This window comes from Tiliqua scincoides, chromosome 4 (assembly GCF_035046505.1).
Source record: "Tiliqua scincoides isolate rTilSci1 chromosome 4, rTilSci1.hap2, whole genome shotgun sequence".
Taxonomy (NCBI): Eukaryota; Metazoa; Chordata; class Lepidosauria; order Squamata; family Scincidae; genus Tiliqua; species Tiliqua scincoides.
The window spans coordinates 140,301,917-140,322,567 of NC_089824.1; the positions used below are offsets into that span (position 1 = coordinate 140,301,917).

Consider the following 20,651-nt stretch of genomic DNA (forward strand, 5'->3'; position numbering starts at 1 on the left):
CCTCAGGCCACTTGAACCCTAAAAATGGGGCAATAGCTGGTCAAGAGCGCTTTGAGGTCAGACTGCCCGACAATCAAAAATGTACTTGTTTATAAAAGCATCAAAGGGACTGTGTCTTTATTAAAGTGATAATGATGATGCTGAGGATTTCAGCATTTTCGAGCAGGAGTGGAATACCTAACAATAACTTTGGGAATGGTTGCTGGGAACGAGAAAACATTCTCAATGTTCATTCTCAATGATTCTCAATCATTCTTCACAATGATTGTGAAGGGGAAATAAATACAGCTAATTGTAACAGGAAGTAACCTTGGAAAGCAGACAATTAACATAGCGTTTATGGGTTATGTATTTGCTGTTTCAGTTAAACTTCCAGCCCTTGGGTTCACATAAGTATGTGATAGCTTGGAGCTTAACTGAAGTAGTGATTTTCTAACTCTGTTTCTGAGGAACGGTCTTTATTTTCATTAAAACCCACATCTTCTTTGAGACGTTGGCTCAGCCCCTTAGTTCTCACCCCCTGCTGAAACTAACAGCCCAGACCCATGCATATTTACTCAGAAGTGCATCCCACTGAGTTCAATGGGATTTACTATCAAATAATTGTACATAGGATTGCTCTGTAAGTCTCGGTATGTGAATTTGTTCGTATGTTTTCCGTGTCACTTTCCTTTTTATCTTCCTCTCTTTCTTCTATTGTCTTCTGTCAAAACATACAGTGTAATTTCTACAGAACAGAATTTGGAGGTTTTGCTTATGTTACATACAGCCCAATTCTATTGTGTGGAAGTGGAACCAAGTTCTCCTGTCACAAAATGGCTGCCAACAGAGCACGCAGCACTCCATTGGCGGCCAATCCGTCCTTGGAGTCTACACCTGCCAGAGCAGGTAAGGCAGTGGCAGGGGCAAGAGGAGGTAAAATGGAGTGGGGAGGGGGAGTCATGGGGTGTGCGGAGGCTGAGGGGGGTGGATTGGCAGTGATGGTGCATGCCAAAACCTATCCCCTCTGGCAGCAGCTTCCCTGCCGCCTTTCTCTCCTTGGACTTGTGCCAGCAATTTTACTGGCACAGGTCTGAGGAGACCCATTGTGGAGCAGGAGGCTTACGGAGTTGTAAGGGGATTTAAATCCTCTTTTGTCTCCAAAGCTTCCCGATCCAACCCCCCGTCCAGCTGGATACAGCACACCCATTTTTGATATGGCTGCACTAGTGAGAGGGGGAGGAATAGGATTGGGCTCTTATTTTTAGCATTCTTTTCACCTTTCTGCTCATAAGCCCCCAAAGCACATCTAATCAGTACAGGCATATCTAGTCAGCAAGAAGTCCCATTGATTTTAATATGACTTCCTCCCAGCTAAGGGTGTATAGGATTGGGGATTACAGGAAAAAGCAGTTTAAACCATATAGCCCAAAAGATTAAAATCAGTGCCTTTTGGGCTATTGAAGGTTGATGGCAAGACATTGCAGTTATTCTTCTGCTTGGTGGTGTTGGGGGACTGTACTCCAGTCCATGACAGATGAGCTATGGGGTGCCATAAGGCTCTATTTTATCCACTATGCTTTTCAACATGTCCATGAAAACTGCTGGGAGAAATTATCAGGCTATTTGGAGTTGGTGGCAATAATATGATGATGGTGATGCCCAACTCTACCCAGCATTGGCCCATCTATAAGATGTAGTGAGGTGCCCCAAGGGGCACAGGCAGCATCCTGTGCCCACTGGCCACCACTACAGCCAAAGGTGTAACGTACTGCCGTGGGGCATGGCATAGTAAAATCCCACTGTCGCATGACATCATGATGTCACTTCTCAGTTCTTCATGGAGGGCAGGGCACTCCTGTTTCGTGCACCCCATTCCTGGGAGCCTCCAGAGGCTCCCAGCCTCCACGGTAAAAGGAATGGGGTGTGCGAAACCACCAGAGCCTCCTCCATAACCAGGGTTGAGCGTGGGAGCAATCTTGTGCCCCCTGTGGCATATTGCCTGAGGCAGGTATCCCACAGGCTCCATTCAAGTTATGCTTCCGATTACAGCCATTTCACCTTGCCTTCCCCCCCCCCCCGAGTCTTCACTCTGTTTGCCTCTGCAAATAGCACAGCAGAGCTGGCCGGAAGAAGGAAGTCAAGACTCTCACCACTTCTGGAAAAGGGAAAAAAAACCTATCAATTTTTGGGAATAATGTGATGCTATACCCGACTTCCTGCTCCAGGCCAGCACTGCTGTTCTATTTAAAAACAGGGTGGCAGAGCAAAAGAGGATGGGAAATGGTATGGATAATGGATGGGCAGATAAGTTGGGGGGTGCTTGCCAAGGACTGTGGCAGCAGAACTGAAAGAGAAGGAAGACTCTGCCAGCAGTTCCTGTCTCCACCTCCTCTTCTCTTGACAAGTTGAGGAGGGATCTTGCCAGTTTAGAAGTGATAGCAGAGGCTGCATGCTAATAAAGCAATTTGCTAATTTGCAATTTGCACACTGCCTGGCATGGGGAGGGGCTCTAGGCCAGCACTGGAGGTCTACTGTGCAGGCACATGCTGGTGGGGGATGGGAAGACATCAGAATTTGGGGAGTGGGGCAGCTCACTAACCCACTAATGGGGCAGCTCATTAACCACAGCTTAAGGGATGAACAAGCTTGGACCACCCTGACTCCACCTTTCATTGACATCTGACTTGGGTCAGGCTGTGGATATCTTCCAAGGGTGGGTGGAGTCAAAAATGGCATGGATGAGGGCAAACAGAAGCTCATTCTAGACAAGACTGAGGTTATGTTGATGAATGGTTTTATCAATCCAGGTGATTGATGTTCTGACTCTGGATGAGGCTGAACTTCTCTGAAAGATCAGGTGTACACTTTAGGGATGCTGGAGTCCCTGAATTAGAATTCAGCTGTGGTACTTGGTGGTAACAGTGTCATGCAGCTCCTTTGATCACCCATAGTTGCATACCAACTGTGACTCCACCTTTTTATGACAACATAAAAGCCACTTATATGGGGATTTGGATAGATGACAAAAAAAACTAAGCAAGCATTCCTTGTCACTATATTTCTACTCCCTGTTGCCTCAACCAAAACGGGCTTTTCCTAACCTGAATAAGCTATTCAGCATAGAGGTGGTGCTATGAGGGATCCATTTCCGGACACCCCCATGGATACCTAAAAATCATGGATAAAAAATCCTCAGTTAGGCATCCCTTAAGCCTATAAAGGTGACCGGAGCCTGAGGCTTGGGGAGGCCTCTGCAGGCCTCAGAAAGCCTTAGAACAGGGGTCTCCAAACTTTTTGGCCAGAAGGCTGCATGAAATATCTGGCGCAGTGCTGAGGGCTGGAAAAAATATAAAATTTAAATAAATTAGAGATGGAACTTAGATGAATGAATAAATGAATGAGTGGGCTCATTCACTCAGCCTCTCCGGCCCTCAGAACACCCTCCAGATGCAGTCAGAGCACAGCTCTGGTAATGTTCAGTTGAGTGGGTCAGAGGCTTTCGGGGGACAAGAGGCTGGTCGTGGGCCGGATAGAGGCTCTCTTTGGGCCACATCTGGCCCCCGGACCGGGGTTTGGAGACCCCTGCCTTAGACGGTCACTTTCACTTTTGCATCAAAACCGGAACTGATTTTGCATCAAAACCTGGCCCTCCAAAGGCCTTATAAGGCCTTAAAACATCACTTCTGGTTTTGATGCAAAACCAGAAGTAACTTTCTAAGGCCTCCCAGAGATCTTAGAAGCTTTCTGAATCCTGTGGAGGTTTCCACCAGCCTCGGAAGAGTCTCTGGAGGTGAAGAGCTTTTGGAGGCTTCAGGTTGGGCCAGATCTGGCTCAATCTGTGTCCGGGTGACCCACATTGAGCCAGTCTATCGTAGATACAAAATCTGCAGATAAGTAGGCTCAGGAAGTATTTGTGTGAACTGTGTGGGTTCCAATCCTAGCCAATCCCCCCCCCCCATTTTAAATAAAACCATATTATTCTGCGTATTTGTTTTATGGGCTGAAACTGAATATATAGTGATGATAACGGTTAAAAATCCCATTTCAAAGTAGAAAATTCAAATTGTGAGTTGGAATCAGAATATGATACAATCTTACCATAAAGTCAAAGTTTCTGCGAGGTGATTTTTGAGATTGGCCTGATCCGAGAATTGCTTTTTAAAAAATCTTTGGAACCAGAAAGTCTTAAGCTGCTGATCAGAGTTTCCTAAAGAGAGTAGTATAAATTCATGGCTTACTCAAACGAGTGCTGAACTCATTGGGGCTTTGAATCACATGGTGTGCTAGAGGGCAGGAAGATCTGAATCTAATATGTATTGATTCTTTAGGCTCCTTGCTGTGAAACTAATTAGAGGCTTGTGTGCGTGTGTGCATGTGTGTGTTTTGTGTTTTGGAATACTTGGATTTATTTATTTTTAAACTGCATTTGTTCAACCAGAAAATTATTTTTTTCCTCCATTTTACGGGGGCATCACTTTTACTCTGCATCCTTTATCACCTCAATAAGCTTGCAGACACAGTGCAAGATAAATCCCATTGAAAGTAGATAAATGAGATCAAACATAACCTTCTCAGCAATGACTGTGGATTTTATCCTCCCTTGCATGATGCTCTGAACAAGAAGAACTAGATGCAACTCAAGTACAAGACAATGTGCTCTGGTTAGCTTTCTACAGAATCCCACAGTGGCCCAATGAAAATGGGGTTCAGTTCTTGTGGCTGCAGACTTTAAAAGCTTTCTGGTAAGTCTGATGCCTAAAATAAGATAAAACTCAGATTTTAAGTTCCTGCATAGTATTCAGATGATTACACTGCCATACAGAAATAAATAAAAGCCCCCCTCCTGCCCCCTTCTCATTGTGTGTGTTTTTTTTAATGCCAGACAGGCGCCCATAGTCAAGTCAAGAGCAACTGATGGGGCCATTAATGCATGTTAATGACAGCTACAATGTAACATTGTTCTGAATTTTCATTTGTCGTGTGGAAGCTTTATGGCAATGCATCCTGCCAAATTGCACATATGAATCATTTCTTCCACCTTAGTTGTGGTCCATTTGCGATAAATGGAGGCTTGGAGGCATTTAATTAAGGGTATATTTTGAGGGACATTTCATTAAGTTTATGTTCGTGCGTGTGTGTGTGTGTGTGTAGTGCCTTTCCTGAAATACTTTGTGTACAAAACTGCTGAGGTTTTCAGGGTGCTTGCTTTCTCAACAGCACCCTCTCCCTCCACCCTAGCTATGAGATTCATATCTCGGTATTGGAGCTAAAACTCTGAATTGTCTGCAGAAGTTTGTTTTAATATAGTGAGGGATTAATATAGTGAGGGATTACTATTAGTAATAGGTGGATAATTCTCTGCCCTCATTTCTATCTGCTCCAATTTTTTATGACTTTAAGCATTTTGAGTTCAGTAAATAATAAATTCAATTTACCAGAGAAAAGTTTCGTCACTTAGCAATACTCTCTTGGAATATATATTTCTTAATTGGCATCAATGGAAAATTTCCTGGGAAGCATAACAAAATGGATCATTTAATAGATGCCCAATCTTTCCATCCATCCATCTATCTATCAGCGCAGCACATGATGTTTTGACTTTAATATGGTAATTATCTCAGGCTGACTTCAGAGCAGGAAGCTGCCACCCACACAGCAGTGCTTAATTACTTTAGACTTCAGCTTGCCAAGTGAAAAATAGACTGTTCCCCCCCTCCCCCGACACTGCATGCAATTGAAATGATTTCATTGTCATTTCAGTTGAAATGCAACATGACGTTGTTAGGGCATCATGGGAAAGAAAATGCAAAAGTTTTTTTGAAATTCTTAAAATAGGCTGTCTATTTTCTTCAAACAGATTCTTTATTTTAAACATGAAGGCCTAGTTTTGCATTTCTTCCACATTTACGACAAATGGCCTCATTTTGTAAGAGTAAACTTCCTTCAATGGATAGGTATAACTTATGCATTAAAATCCAAAGTTTTTGTAAAGTCGCCATGAGCAAATGCCATCTTGGGGGGTTGGGGGGCATATCTTTGTATAATGAGAAGGTTAAATAGCTAATCTGAGAGTGTAGCTGACACAATGAAAGCAGTAAATATTGAAAGCCTTGATTCTGACACTATAGGAGTTTGCCTGCCCAGAGAAAGCATTACAAAGCTTGATGTACATGTTATTAAGTGTGTGGTACTGATTGATTTGATATGCAACATTGGAAGGGACTTTGCCTATATGAAGCATTGCATATGGGACTTCTGTATCATCAGGTCAAAAGCTCTGGTTTTTTCACTTCCCTTGAATTCTGCAATAATGTTCACAGATAAAATTATCAACCTTGAAAAGAACTTTTGCTGATGGAAGGCAAATAATTAATCTCATTGATCACTTATCACATTGATCAACCGCATTTCAAACATGCATGTGAACAAAATCTCACTACAGGTAACTTTTGAGTTGCTGAAGGAAGAATGAAATAATTCATAGCCCAATCCTATGTATGTCTACTGGGAAGTCCCATTGGGTTCAGTGATGCTTACTCCCAGGTAGATGTGCATAGGACTGTGATAACAACCGGAATACCACTAAAAAGAATTACACACATAGAGACAGACAGCCGGAATACCACTAAAAAGAATTACACAAATAGAGACAGCAGGTGAGCCCTTAACTCGCAGGATGACTGATTCAGTTTCTTTAACAGTTTGATCTGGGAAGGCATTCATAAGTGAGTAGAATGAGTGAAGGGGGGAGGGGAGGGCAGCATCATGGCTACAGTCTCTGTCCTTCCTTTCACAAACCCATTAGAATGTATGTAGAAGGCCCTGCACATACAGATATACAGAAAGAGACTCTCAACAGAGGTTCTAGCTATGGTTCTAGACAGAGTGGATATACAAGGGGGAACCTGCTGCTGCAATGCCACTCTTCTCTACATGTGTTTATTGTGCCCACATGTGAACATCTGGAATGTGCTGGGGGACAAACTACAGTGCTTCTCAACTGACCTCAAACGTATAACTTCATTCTTCTTCTGATCCAATGTAGCTGCACAAAGGAGTTCCTGGAGTTCCAGCTGCCTAGCCACTGAACTCTCTCTCTCCAAAAGTCTGTGACTGGGTGGCTGTCACTATGTTTTTGGATGTGTTGTATCAGATTTTAGCTGCAAAGAATGCTGCAGTAGCAAAGGAGTATCAATGCAGAGGGGGGAGAGCCTTAGCGAAGCTGAAAGGTCCAACCTTGTAGATATTCAGTTTTAAACAACCAGAATTCAGTTCAGGTTTAGCAAAACAGGAGTCATCCTGATTCAGATAGGGACATTGTGTGTAGAAAATGCATGTGGGATCCTGTCTAGATGGTGAACTGTGTGTTCAACTGGGTCCTTGTACGCATGGTTCCTCAGGGTGATCCAGTGGCCATTGCTGCACTCAGAGCTCTCTTTACAAAGCCGGAATCCCAGTGGTTGGCTACATGAAAGAAGCAGTGGGGGGGGGGGGGAGATAGAGAAAATTCTGTTCACTCTTCCTTTGCTACCAGTAGCTGAGCAGCAGGATGTCTGCTTTTCCCAAATGCAGAGCTGTAACTAGGGGGGAGCCTGAGGGGCACCTGCCTAGGGCACTGCACTAAGTGGGGGCGCATGACTAACCCCAGGCTCCACCCTAGTTACAGTGGAGGAACTGGTAGCTTCACACACCCATTCTTTCTTCTCTGGAAGCTGGGAGTCTCCAGAGGAGAGGGAACAAAGTCAGTGAAGCCACTGCAGTGACCGCCCCCTCTTCCAGGGAGAACCCAAAGTGAGGAGGTCATGGCATGTGATGTCACTTTCCCCGGCACTGGGGCCATTACAGATCTGCCAGAAGGGTTATGTGCATGCTCTTCCAGCTCTTCCATATGTGTTCCATTGAAGCAAGTGCATATATACAACATTTGCCTCGTTTTGCTTTATGCTTTATATAACATCTATGGCAAATGTTATCATCAATGCAGGTCAGAGTTACATTTTTTTCTTTTTTAAAGCAAGAGTTCTGTGCCTTTTAACATGAACTGCTGGTATGTACCATCCATTTAATTGTTTACTAAAATAGCCATTCACAGCACAATCCTATGCATGTCTACTCAGAAGACATCGTGTTTATTGGGGCTCACTCCCAAGAAAGTGTGTCTATGATTTCAGCCTCTGGGTGTAAGAACAATAAATTGCCCCAAACAAGTTCTTCGGAAGGGCTGCAGCTTAGTACCACAGTACCGGCTACCCATGCAGGAGTTTCCAGCTGCAATCCCTGGCATCTCCAGGAGATGCTGGGAAAGATCACTTCCTGAATCCCTAAAGAGCTACTGCCACTCAATATAGACAAGCTAGATGAGCTATTCGAAATCAGATTATGGTCTGAAACACCCTGCTGTCCTGAAATGACACCCAGTGCTTTTCTGTGACACCAATGAAATTATAAAATTTGCAGAAGATACTACAGTGGTGGGGTTTGTTAGCTGGAATGATGAGTCTGCTTATAGGAAGGAGGTACAGGAGTTGTTATTGTGGTGCAAAGAAAATGATCTCTCACTTAACATCAAAGAAACTAAAGAACTTATAATTGACTTCCAGAAAAAGAGGGATGTACACACACCATTATACGTAAATGGTGAGGAGGTAGAGAGAGTTGCTAGTTTCACATTCTTAGGTATTTACATCACAGAGGACCTCTCATAGACTATTAACACCAGCATGTTGATTTAAAAAAGGCACAAAAGCGGTTGTATTTTCTGAGGAAGCTTGGGAGGTTAAATTTGTCACAGCGGCTGCTTGCGTCTTACTATCATTGCACCATTGAGAGTGTCCTAACCTATGATACCTTGGTGTGGTATGGAAATTGCTCTGCAGGGGACAAAAAAGCTCTGCAGAGAATTATTAAGACCGCGCAGCACATCATCAACCTTCATCTACCAGCTTTCATCTATACATCTCACTGTCTGCAGAAGTCACATAGTATTCTGAGAGACCCCTACCATCCGGCTCATAAGTTCTTTGAACTGTTGCCTTCAGGTAGATGATACAGGACTATTAAAGCAGCACCACATGACTCCTGAACAGTTTTTATCCCACAGCCATAATTACATGGAATAAGGTGAAATAGTTGTTACCATGCTCCTGGGCATTATGGTCTGTTATACTGTTTTTATATTATGATGCATGTTGTATAGAATGTGTGGGTGAGTGCGTAGAGTGTGGTTGTTGGAATTGTAGTATGTATTTATGCTTGTATCTCAAAGGTGCATAAATTTTGTTGTGCCGTAGCACAATGACAATAAAGTTACTACTACTACTACTACTACTACTACTACTACTACTACTACTAAGCCCTTAAAAATATGCCTTTAACCTCCTCTTTTTGAAGTTCAAAATTGAGTAGGCTACACCCAAGTGTCCTAAAAGTGACACACAGTGCCCCCTTGATGCCAATGGATTCCATAGCTGCCACCTTTACTCTCAAGTGCCAATGCTGCAAATCACAGGGAGAAATTCTTCCAACGTGCAGCACTTGCCGCTGTAGATAAGTGCTGAACACAAGGAAAGCAGGGTGGTGACTGCTATGGAGCATATCAGCATTGGAGGCATGCCGACCTGACGTGTTCCTGCTCCCCATGGGTACAGTGCCCCTGGATTTTGAATGTTTGGCTACAAACTAGAGATAGGCAATTCAGTTCAGTTCAGTTCAGTTTCCTCTCCTGTTGTGAGCGAAGAGTCCATGACACGCTGCAGTACAGAAGTGTACTCAGGACGCAAGCTCTGTAGACCTGGATCTTGGTATGTTCCGTCAGCTTCTTGTTGGACCAGACTCTCTTTGTGAGTCTGGAAAACGTGGTAGCTGCTTTACCGATGCGTTTGTTTAGCTCAGTATCGAGAGAAAGAGTGTCGGAGATCGTTGAGCCAAGGTACACAAAGTCATGGACAACCTCCAGTTTATGCGCAGAGATTGTAATGCAGGGAGGTGAGTCCACATCCTGAACCATGACCGGTGTTTTCTTCAGGCTGATTGTCAGTCCAAAATCTTGGCAGGCCTTGCTAAAACGATCCATGAGCTGCTGGAGATCTTTGGCAGAGTGGGTAGTGACAGCTGCATCGTCGGCAAAGGGGAAGTCATGCAGACATTTCAGCTGGACTTTGGACTTTGCTCTCAGTCTGGAGAGGTTGAAGAGCTTTCCATCTGATCTGGTCCGGAGATAGATGCCTTTTGTTGCAGTTCCAAAGGCCTGCTTCAGCGGAACAGTGAAGAAAATCCCAAACAGGGTTGGTGCAAGAACACAGCCTTGCTTCACGCCGCTTCGGATGTCAAAGGGGTCTGATCAGGACATATCCTCTGTCCAATGGATATCATGGGGGACAAGAAGAACCTCCCTCCCTTGTGTTCTGGACACATGCAGCACCCTGCTAGTTACTTCTGCAACCTGATACCCTTAAACATAAACAAACTAAAAGACTCCCTCTGTTCCAGCCCCCGTTTCTGTCTCCTGACTGAACATAATATGTATATTATAATGTATATTATAATGTATATAATGTATATTATAACTGTATATTATAATGTATCCTGCTGCTGATTGCTGCTGCTCAAGCAGGCTTCTGGATCACCACATGAGTTCTTTTGGGTGTCATGGAAGCAGCATAACATCAGAGTCTGCAAGCAGCACTCCTAAGCCTTGGCTGGGCAAGGAGTCATTCAAATCCGTGGCACTTTCTGAGTCAGTAGTCCCAGGCTTGTGTGTTTGCCCAGTCTGTGACACATGGGACTTTAGTCCATGCAAGTTAGCGAAAAACATGTGTTTTTGGAACTCTGACTCAAGTCACTTCACTCAATGTCCCATTCCCTGATACAAATTATTAGCAAACAACTATAATAATTCAGTTTAAAATTCTATCCTCCTCCTGATTGTAAAATTGGACTATACAGTCATGTAGCTGTATATCTTGTCCAGTGGTAGAGCAGGATACCCTGCCACCGTTCCACCTGGCCTTCTTTGCAAAGTGTTCTGATTTCTGGCAGAGGAATCCAAGCTGCATCCCACATTAAATTATCCTGCTGCAAGTTTTAATGTTTTAGATACCTTAAGAGGAATCCATTTACTCGCATACTGATGTTTTCATTACAAGGTTTCCCTTTTCTTTTTAATCTAGAACAATGGTCTTCAACTTTTTTTGGCCATGACCCCAAGAAATAAATAAAATATGAGGCTGGGGACCTGCCTACAATCCTGCCCCCCTCCTGGGACCCAATCTGCCTGCCCTTGCTCCCATCTGCCCCATTTCCCCCTACCTCTTGTTGATTGGCAACCTTCAGTCTCAAAAGACTATGGTATAAGCCTACAGCACCCAGTATTCCCAGGTAGTCTCCCATCCAAGTACTAACCAGGCCTGACCCTGCTTAGCTTCCAAGATTAGATGAGATCAGGCATGTGCAGGGTAACAATCCTGGGATGCAACAGCCTGAGCTGCTGTGCAGGATTGTATCAAGAAGAGTTGCCTTTTTGGAAAGACAGAATATAAATGTGTTAAATAAAATAAAATAAACTCCTTTTTGATAAGGCAGTACAATTATTGGATTGGATGCAAACCCTCTCTTGCACATGCTTTGAAAGGTTGCCAGGACCCCACAAATGACATTTTGCAATGCCATTGTGGTCCCAGCCCCAATCTTTCTCTTTCTTTCTTTCTTTCTTTCTTTCTTTCTTTCTTTCTTTCTTTCTTTCTTTCTTTCTTTCTTTCTTTCTTTCTTTCTTTCTTTCTTTCTTTCTTTCTAGTTCTGTGCAAACTTTTCAAACCAGAAGAATGCAGAGAGCCTTTTGGAATAAATATAGTGACCCTGGGGAGTTTACAAATACTAGCATATTAATATACAGCTAAAATAATAATAAAAAACACCATGCTGCTAAAGATGTTTAGTATTATCAGCTCACTGCAGGAGTTTATTAGAAACTCCTGCTTTCTTTTATTAAAATTTCAATTGGCTCAGTGAATGAGATCCTATGTTAGTGTCATAAAGTGAGAAGCCAGAAGGAGAGGATATTGGCATTTAAACGCAGATTTCATTTTGAAAATATTTTGTCTTATGCTCAAATATTATATATTGCAAATATACATAGTGTAGCGACTGTGTTAGGATTGGTTTGAGTACTTTCCAGATCTGTCAGTTGCATTATTTTATTGTTTTATTATAGCATATTGTTTCATCATTTTATTGTATCATTTCATACCCTCTCACTTTTAAATGTATCCCAAGAGTTTTAAGAACAAAAGAATGTAATGTTCAATGTGACTGTTTTAGAAACGTAATTGATACAGTTCAAATCAGGAAGGTTGGCTTCAGGGCAATTAAAATCGGACTCTGAAAGTCTTGAACTGTGAAGACAGTACATAATTGCATGGAACTGAGTGTGAGAATGTTGTGTGCAAAGATTCCTCCATGGGTAACGAGGTATTTTGTCACTGGTTTCACTATCATCAGGATGGAATTCTTGGTGTCCCATGAGTGGCCTAGTCACCTCATGTTACAAAGAAGCACAAAGAGTACACAAAGAACATAACAGCCCATCAGCCCCAAGACCGATCTAGTTCTGCTTCCTGTTTTCCATGGTGGCCAGTCAGATGTCTCTGCAAAAACCCACGGGCAGGAAATGAAGGCCATTGAACCCCTGAAACCCTAGTATTCCATTGCATTCTGCCTGTTTAATGTGGGAAGTAGGGAAAGAGGAAGAAAGATTAACTTCTTGAACATCCTTTTTCTCCTATTCGCTGTGATGTGACTCTCCGGGTGCAATCCTAACCCCTTATGTCAGTGCTTTCCAGCACTGGCATAGCGATGCCAATGGGACATGTGCTGCATCCTGCAGTTGGGTGTCACTCAAGGAGGCCTCCTCAAAGTAAGGGAACGTTTGTTTCCTTAGCTCTGAGCTGCATTGCCCTTATGTCAGTGCTGGACAGCATTGACATAAGGGGTTCGGATTGTGCCCTAAGACTCCCTTTGTATGCTCTTCAAGTAGCACAACTGCCACAGCCTCCTCAATGTTTATAAATGCAGCTAAAGGTACACCTGAAGCTTCCTCTTTGGTCTCTCTGTGACTTAAATTGGGTGTTGATTGCATGGTCTGTGGGCCCAAGGCCTCCTGATGCCAGAAGCAGCATGCCACATGCTATCCCCCTTGATGTGCCAGACTGTGCTCCTCTCACTCTCCAAAGTTCTACCTCAGCAGTCTCTACCCCTCTGTGAGGTCTCCTTGTGGGGGAAGGGGAGGGCCCCACCTGGCCTTTCCGAGGGGGACCCCCTTGTGGAGGCCTCAGACTAGTTCCCCAGAAGAAAGGGGAGTTGTATCACCCGGCTCCCCCTCTTTGGGTTGGCAGCATTCGCCAGAGTCAGGAACAGGGGCTGCTGTCAGCAGAGCCTCCTGTCTGCTCTTCTAACTCCCAACTGCCTTGTCATCCCTGGCCTCCAGGTTTATGTAGGGCAGACCCTCCTCTTTGGACCCTCCCCTTCCCTCACAGGGATGGTACAAAAAGAGCCTGCCTCTGGGACTGCCCTCCCCTGGGGTGACCAGCACTCCTCCCCTTCTTCTCTCTGTTTCCCTCCCACCTCCTCTCACCTGGAGCTGCCAGGGTTGCTCCTGAGATGGCTGGGAAGGCTGCTGCCTCTGCTCTGCCTTTGGGGGGTGGGCTGGCCCTGCCCACCTGGGTCCTGTAGCTCTGCAGATGACGTTGGGAGGTCCAGCTGTGGGCTCCCAATGTCACAGCCAGGTGCCCTGCCCGGCAAGGCAGGCCCCGGCTGGCTGGGCAAGGGAGTGCTCCCCTTCCCCCCCCAAGGCTGGCGGTTGCCCAGCAGCCGAATGGCCTGCATCCTGTCTTCTCCCCTCCCTCCTCCAAGGTGGGGGGGCGAAGCGGGGGGTTCAGTGTTCCTCTGCTGTGCCTTGCCACCCACAGGAGTACCCAGGCAGCGTATGGGGAGGTGGCCCCATGCTCTACTGGCTTCCTCCCTGATCCTCTGACCCAGTTGGGGACCTGTGGGAGGAGAGGAATCCCTCCACATTTCTTCTTCCTCTTTGTCCTCCTCTCCCTTTTCCAATCCAGAGGCATGTAGGGCCAGCCCATCCAGGATACCAACTGAAGCGGTCACCTCAGGCCCGCCCTGCATGCCTCTGACAGTATAGAGCAACTATGCAGGTGGCGGCAGCCATGTCTTTTCAAGTATTTGTAAATGAGGCCTAAGATTGGTTGTTCCAGTTGTTAACTTGGTTAAGGTGGGATAAACAATCCACGACACCGCAGTATCATTTACTTATTCATTATGTTTGTTCCCTATCTGTCTTCCGTGCTGGAAGCAAAATACATGGGGTTCCCAAGCATTCTCCCATCCAGGCACTGGTCACTCCGTCTTAACTTCAGCATGACTGCTTGCTGTATCATGTGCCTTCAGATGAAACCCTGGAACTATTTACATAAGATAGTTGCAATCTAGAGCTGTTATAATCACCATATACTTTAATGGTTTATCACATTTGCACCTACTGTTCTTCCAGGGTACCCAGGTAATGAATGTGACCTTGTCTCATGTTACCCTCTCAGCGCATCTGCAGAGTAAATTAGACTGTTCAGTGAGTATTGTAGCTAAACAGAGATTTCTGTCCAGATTTCTCCAATCACTCTGTCCATGACACTATATTTGTGATGTCAACTTTGTACCAGAGATATGGCTTAAAGCTGAGTTGTAATCACTGCTGCTGATGATAAGGAGGCGATACTGTGTTTTTGCACATCTGCCATGCAAGTAGAGCTGCCTTTGAAAAGGAGGGCGGAAACCTTGTTGAAGGAAGTGATTTTGAATGGGGAAATGATCAATCACACCATCTCAAAGTGGCATTTTAAACAAAAAAGGGCCAGTGGGCTACAGTTACATGCATTTGTATGTAACAAGGTTTGGTCTGTAAATTGAGCCATCCAAAACATGGTTATAGCAGCTCTCAATATTCTCGAGGTCTGAATGAGAGAATAAGATAATGGGTAAAGACAGAGGCAGATATAATGCTAAGGAATTTCTCTGGGTGGTTGAAGAATCTGAAGGAAGCTGATGTTTCTTTTTCACTATTTGACAGTTGTTTTTTCTTAACACTGCTGCTTTGGTGGTCCCCCCCCCCCCCAAAGTGACATCTGGGCACACTGCACACTCGGAAAGGAGCATGTGACTCTTTGAAATGCTTTAGCTGCAGGAATTAAGTGAAGATTGCTTGAGATGAGAGCCTCATCTGTTAGGTTGCTTTGTGATTACAGAATCAGTGCTGTGTTACTTAATAAAAACCCTGCTTAAAAAGGCATCTCAAACGATCGGTCCAGCTGCTGATCCAAGATGAAAAACTGTCTCACATCCCCCACATCTGGACTCTCTGCAACAGAGAGCGCAAAGTTGGCAACTTTTTGCAGCTGCAGCTCTTTCATGGCAGGTTCTGAACATTTTACACATGGCTGCCTGCTTGGAAAATATTTTCCAGATTTCCATGTTTACGGCATTGACACATGAAGCAGAAGGCCCTTTTTTTCTCTTTTTAGGACATGAAGCACTCACAGACTGCACACTAACTTTATAAAAAAAAAAGTGGAAATGGGTCATTTAAAACTTTCAAACAAATCAAAGACTTTTTGATCTCTCCTCCAAGTTTCTGTTACTGCCTCAAGTTTTGTTATGTTATGTTTTTTTCCTAATTCGACCCTTCTCCTTTCTATGTAAATATGGTCCCTGTTACTTTGTATTTACCATTATCTCTTTGGAAGTTTATGCAACACATTTAATCCATTTCATTTTGAGTGATGGGTCCTTCAGGAAGAAATATTTTCCGCAAGCCTGGCACAGAAGAAACCATTCAATTTGCTAGCGGAGAGATATAGTATGACCATCTTTCTTAAGGTGCCTTTTTTGTGGTGAAAGGCAGCTTTTACTTGACCCTAATTTTTAAGCTGTCACTCATTAACCTTACAAAGTTTCACCATATGTTTCTGTTTGTCTAGTTTTGGCTCAGCTGACTCTAATCATTGTAAGAGACAACGGTGGTGACCACCAATGCAGCAATGATACTCTGATCCAATAGGCAGAAAAGTATAGAGAAGATAGGCAGACAGATGCAAATGGGAAAATCATGCCTTTGTCTTGCCTAACATAAGAACAGCCCCACTGGATCAGGCCATAGGCCCATCTAGTCCAGCTTCCTGTATCTCACAGCGGTCCACCAAATGCCCCAGGGAGCACACCAGATAACAAGAGACCTCATCCTGCTGCCCTCCCTTGCATCTGGCATTCTGACATAACCCATTTCTAAAATCAGGAGGTTGCGCATACACATCATGGCTTGTACCCCATAATGGATTTTTCCTCCAGTAACTTGTCCAATCCCCTTTTAAAGGCGTCTAGGCTAGACGCCAGCACCACATCCTGTGGCAAGGCGTTCCACAGACCAACCACACGCTGAGTAAAGAAATATTTTCTTTTGTCTGTCCTAACCCGCCCAACACTCAATTTGAGTGGATGTCCCCTGGTTCTGGTATTATGTGAGAGTGTAAAGAGCATCTCCCTATCCACTCTGTCCATCCCCTGCATAATTTTGTATGTCTCAATCATGTCCCCCCTCAGGCATCTCTTTTCTAGGCTGAAGAGGCCCAAACGCCGTAGCCTTTCCTCATAAGGAAGGTGCCCCAACCCCGTAATCATCTTAGTCGCTCTCTTTTGCACCTTTTCCATTTCCACTATGTCTTTTTTGAGATGCGGCGACCAGAACTGGACACAATACTCCAGGTGTGGCCTTACCATAGATTTGTACAACGGCATTATAATACTAGCCGTTTTGTTCTCAATACCCTTCCTAATGATCCCAAGCATAGAATTGGCCTTCTTCACTGCCGCCGCACATTGGTTCGACACTTTCATTGAGCTGTCCACCACCACCCCAAGATCTCTCTCCTGATCTGTCACAGACAGCTCAGAACCCATCAACCTATATCTAAAGTTTTGATTTTTTGCCCCAATGTGCATGACTTTACACTTACTGACATTGAAGCGCATCTGCCATTTTGCTGCCCATTCTGCCAGTCTGGAGAGATCCTTCTGGAGCTCCTCACAATCACTTCTGGTCTTCACCACTCGGAAAAGTTTGGTGTCGTCTGCAAACTTAGCCACTTCACTGCTCAACCCTGTCTCCGGGTCATTTATGAAGAGGTTGAAAAGCACCGGTCCCAGGACAGATCTTTGGGGCACACCGCTTTTCACCTCTCTCCATTGTGAAAATTGCCCATTGACACCCACTCTCTGCTTCCTGGCCTCCAACCAGTTCTCAATCCACGAGAGGACCTGTCCTCTAATTCCCTGTGTTTTCAGTAGCCTTTGGTGAGGGACCGTGTCAAACGCCTTCTGAAAGTCCAGATATATAATGTCCACGGGTTCTCCCGCATCCACATGCCTGTTGACCTTTTCAAAGAATTCTATAAGGTTCGTGAGGCAAGACTTACCCTTACAGAAGCCATGCTGACTCTCCCTCAGCAAGGCCTGTTCGTCTATGTGTTTTGAGATCCTATCTTTGATGAGGCATTCCACCATCTTACCCGGTATGGATGTTAGGCTGACTGGCCTAGTTTCCCGGGTCCCCCCTCTTTCCCTTTTTAAAAATAGGCGTGACATTTGCTATCCTCCAATCTTCTGGCACCATGGCCGTTTTGAGGGACAAGTTGCATACCTTATTATTCCTGTTACATTATTCCTCCTCCAGAAATGTTGGGGAGCCTAAACTTATGGAATGCTTACAGCAGTGCATCTCCTGTTCAGCTGTGTAAGTCCTCTTACGGTGACATAAACAGTACACTGTTATCACATGCTGTGGGGCCACCGGTGCAAAAGACCAGAGGCCCCTCACATGCACCAGTAGCTCCTGGGTGCCATGCAGGTGTAGGTAAAGTGGTAGCAGGGGTAGTTTGTGGGCGGTTTGTTATTGTTCACAAAATGGTCATGTTGAAGGAGGACTACAGCCACGTTGGTCCCATTCACTCTGCCTAAATTAGCTTTAATTCAACTATTTCTGCTTCAAGCTGTGATGAACTGGGTTAGGTCATCAAATACAAACAAGCATTCCACTTCCCCACCTAGGAAGCAGAAAAATTTCATGAGACAAACATGAATCCAGTTATTTCTGTTGCAGTTTAGTAAATTGGAGATCTGAGACAGAAATACATGATTTGTGCGGCTCCAATTTTCAGATACCTAGCAGGTGCTTAGAAATTACAACGAAGGGGGTCTGTACAAATACTTGGGAGGCTGGATGCGTTTTGATTAGCTTTTAATTTTTAATTGCAAGTCACGGAAGGCAGGGATTAACCGAAGGAAACAAAGAAGATCTAATAAAGAAACCCGTACGAAGCACAAGTGAATCATCTCATGAAATGTAACTCTGTCACGAGAAATAAAAAAATCATAAAATATACAGTTCATATATTCTGTTACAGGAAAGCCTCACCATAGGCAGTCAGCTACTAAAAATTTATAAAGAAATAATTCCTGAAGGAAAGTGTGCATAAATGCTGCTGTTCTAGAGGGAGAAGCCCCCTGCGTTTAGCGCAAGCTATGATGTTCATAAAGCATGTAATAGCAATTGCTCAGGCTGGAAAGCCACACTGGCTATGTGTGTATATTAGGATTGACAACCGCTCTGAAGTTTTTAGTTGGTTTAAGCCAATAAATCAATTAAAAATCTCACTGCTCCATGAGATATTTGCTGATGTCTAACGAAGGTAACCATTTCCTTCATTGGTCTAAGCGCGACAGATCGGTGTCATTTTCAGTGCTCAGATTGTCGATCCAAATCTTCATCAGTGCGGCGCACTCTTTTATAAATGCCACTTCTGATTTATAGGAGTTTATTTTACAAGCCAGGAAAATACAATTTTGAGTCTTCTGTTATTGAATTACACAATTCATTATGTTGCTTCATCAGTATCTATAATGCTCCACATTAGTAAGTCTAGCTGTGCAAGGAGGGCAGCAGATGCTTTTGGGGAAAACAGCAGCCTTTCACCTGGCTGAAAGTGAGGCTTGCCAAATCCATCAAGTGAAGGAAGGCAATTTCTGCTGCAATGGTGGGAGCAGGAGAAAAGGTGGTGGCTGCCGCTACCTCCTATGCCCTTTGTGGTTCTGGCATCCATCTCTATAACCTCATAGTCTTAATCCCTGCAAAGGCTACTTTGCTGTCTACTGTTATGGGGCAACTGAGGCAAGCAAGAGCTTTCTACTCTTATACTCAGGGAGTGGAGGTGGAAGGAACTGCAGTCAGCTAAATGGATAGGTGCTCCAATGCCAATGGCCCACACGTATCTAGCGGCACCTTTCTACTTGGCAAACTTGAGGTTGTCCTGGTGATGCTTCCACCTGCCACCTGCCTGTGAAAGTGGAGAGGCACTGTTTGCCTTGTTTGTGAGGTTGTGATTTGGCCTTTGGAGGGATTAAGAATTTTAGGTTTAAAAGGGGGTGGACACCAGGGCCGCGGAAGGAAGTGGAGCAGGAGGAGGAGAAGCTGCCTTTTCTCCTGCAGTGATGCCAGCATCTCTCAGACTGATATATCTCAAGTGTTCCTCCATCCCACTGCAATGGAAAGAAAGCCTGCCTGTATATGTAAGACTGAGGGACATCAAGAACCTGTATGCCTCTCTCACCTGCTTGCTCTAACACCAATGGACATGCAGCTATTGTGCTAATTCAAACTGGTCCCTCAATACCCAATGGCCTCCACTTCACAGATCTACTCATTTGCATGGAGGGGTACTGAGTCAGAGGGTGGGGAATGATTCCCATGAGAAAGGACTAGAAAGTTACCATTGGCCGAGCTTCTGTTTAAAGGTCAGATTTTCCTTCCCCCGAAGGACGATTAAGATAGGCAGCCTGGACTGGTTAAATCAAATCAATCTCTTCTATACTTTAGCTCCACCTCACACTGTAAAGATTAAAGGCATATTTAGCTTTCAACCAGTGGCAACCATCACCATATGTGGTGGACTGCAAACCTGTTGCTGCTTGGTTTAAAATTGTGAAGGGATGAGATGGGAGGGGATGGAACTGGGAACAACTTAGGGCCCAATCCTATCACCAGCCATGGTACAGTGGTGCTGAAACAGCTGCTGCTGTATCCTATGGGGCCAGGGATGCAGCAGGACATCTCCTCGGGGTAAGGGAACTTTGGTTCCTTTACCCAGTGTAGAGCCCCAGTGGCCCCAATGGGTGTCCTTGGAGCTGTGCCAAGTATTAAGCTGGCACAGTGCTGAGATCTACGTTGGGTTCCAAGGCCAGGGAGGGGGGATAGAATTTGGCAGTAGTCTCTGCCACTCCAGTCCCTCTCCTGGGCCTGAACTCAAAATGATGCCCTGGAAGTGACATGCCAGGGCTTTTAAAAAAGTGAAAATGGGGGAAAATTTGCATCTTCCCCCCAGCAGTTCACCACCCACTTACTCTGCTGCCTCCCCCCAAGTTCCCCTCATTGTAACACCTTATTGGTCCCCTGCTATATTATAACAACACCTAATTGGCTCTTGGAACAATCAGTCTCGTTGGTCAGTTCTGAGTTAAGAAAAATCCAGTTTTTGTTATATAATGCAGTTGTGTTTTTACTT

General features: G+C 44.6%; 1 long non-coding RNA gene across 2 annotated transcripts in view; it reads left to right on the forward strand.

Annotated features, from left to right (window-relative positions):
* Nucleotides 1-20,651, forward strand: part of LOC136647856 (uncharacterized) — a 221,715-nt gene that overhangs the window by 83,186 nt on the left and 117,878 nt on the right. The gene's annotated exons all lie outside the window — the stretch shown is intronic.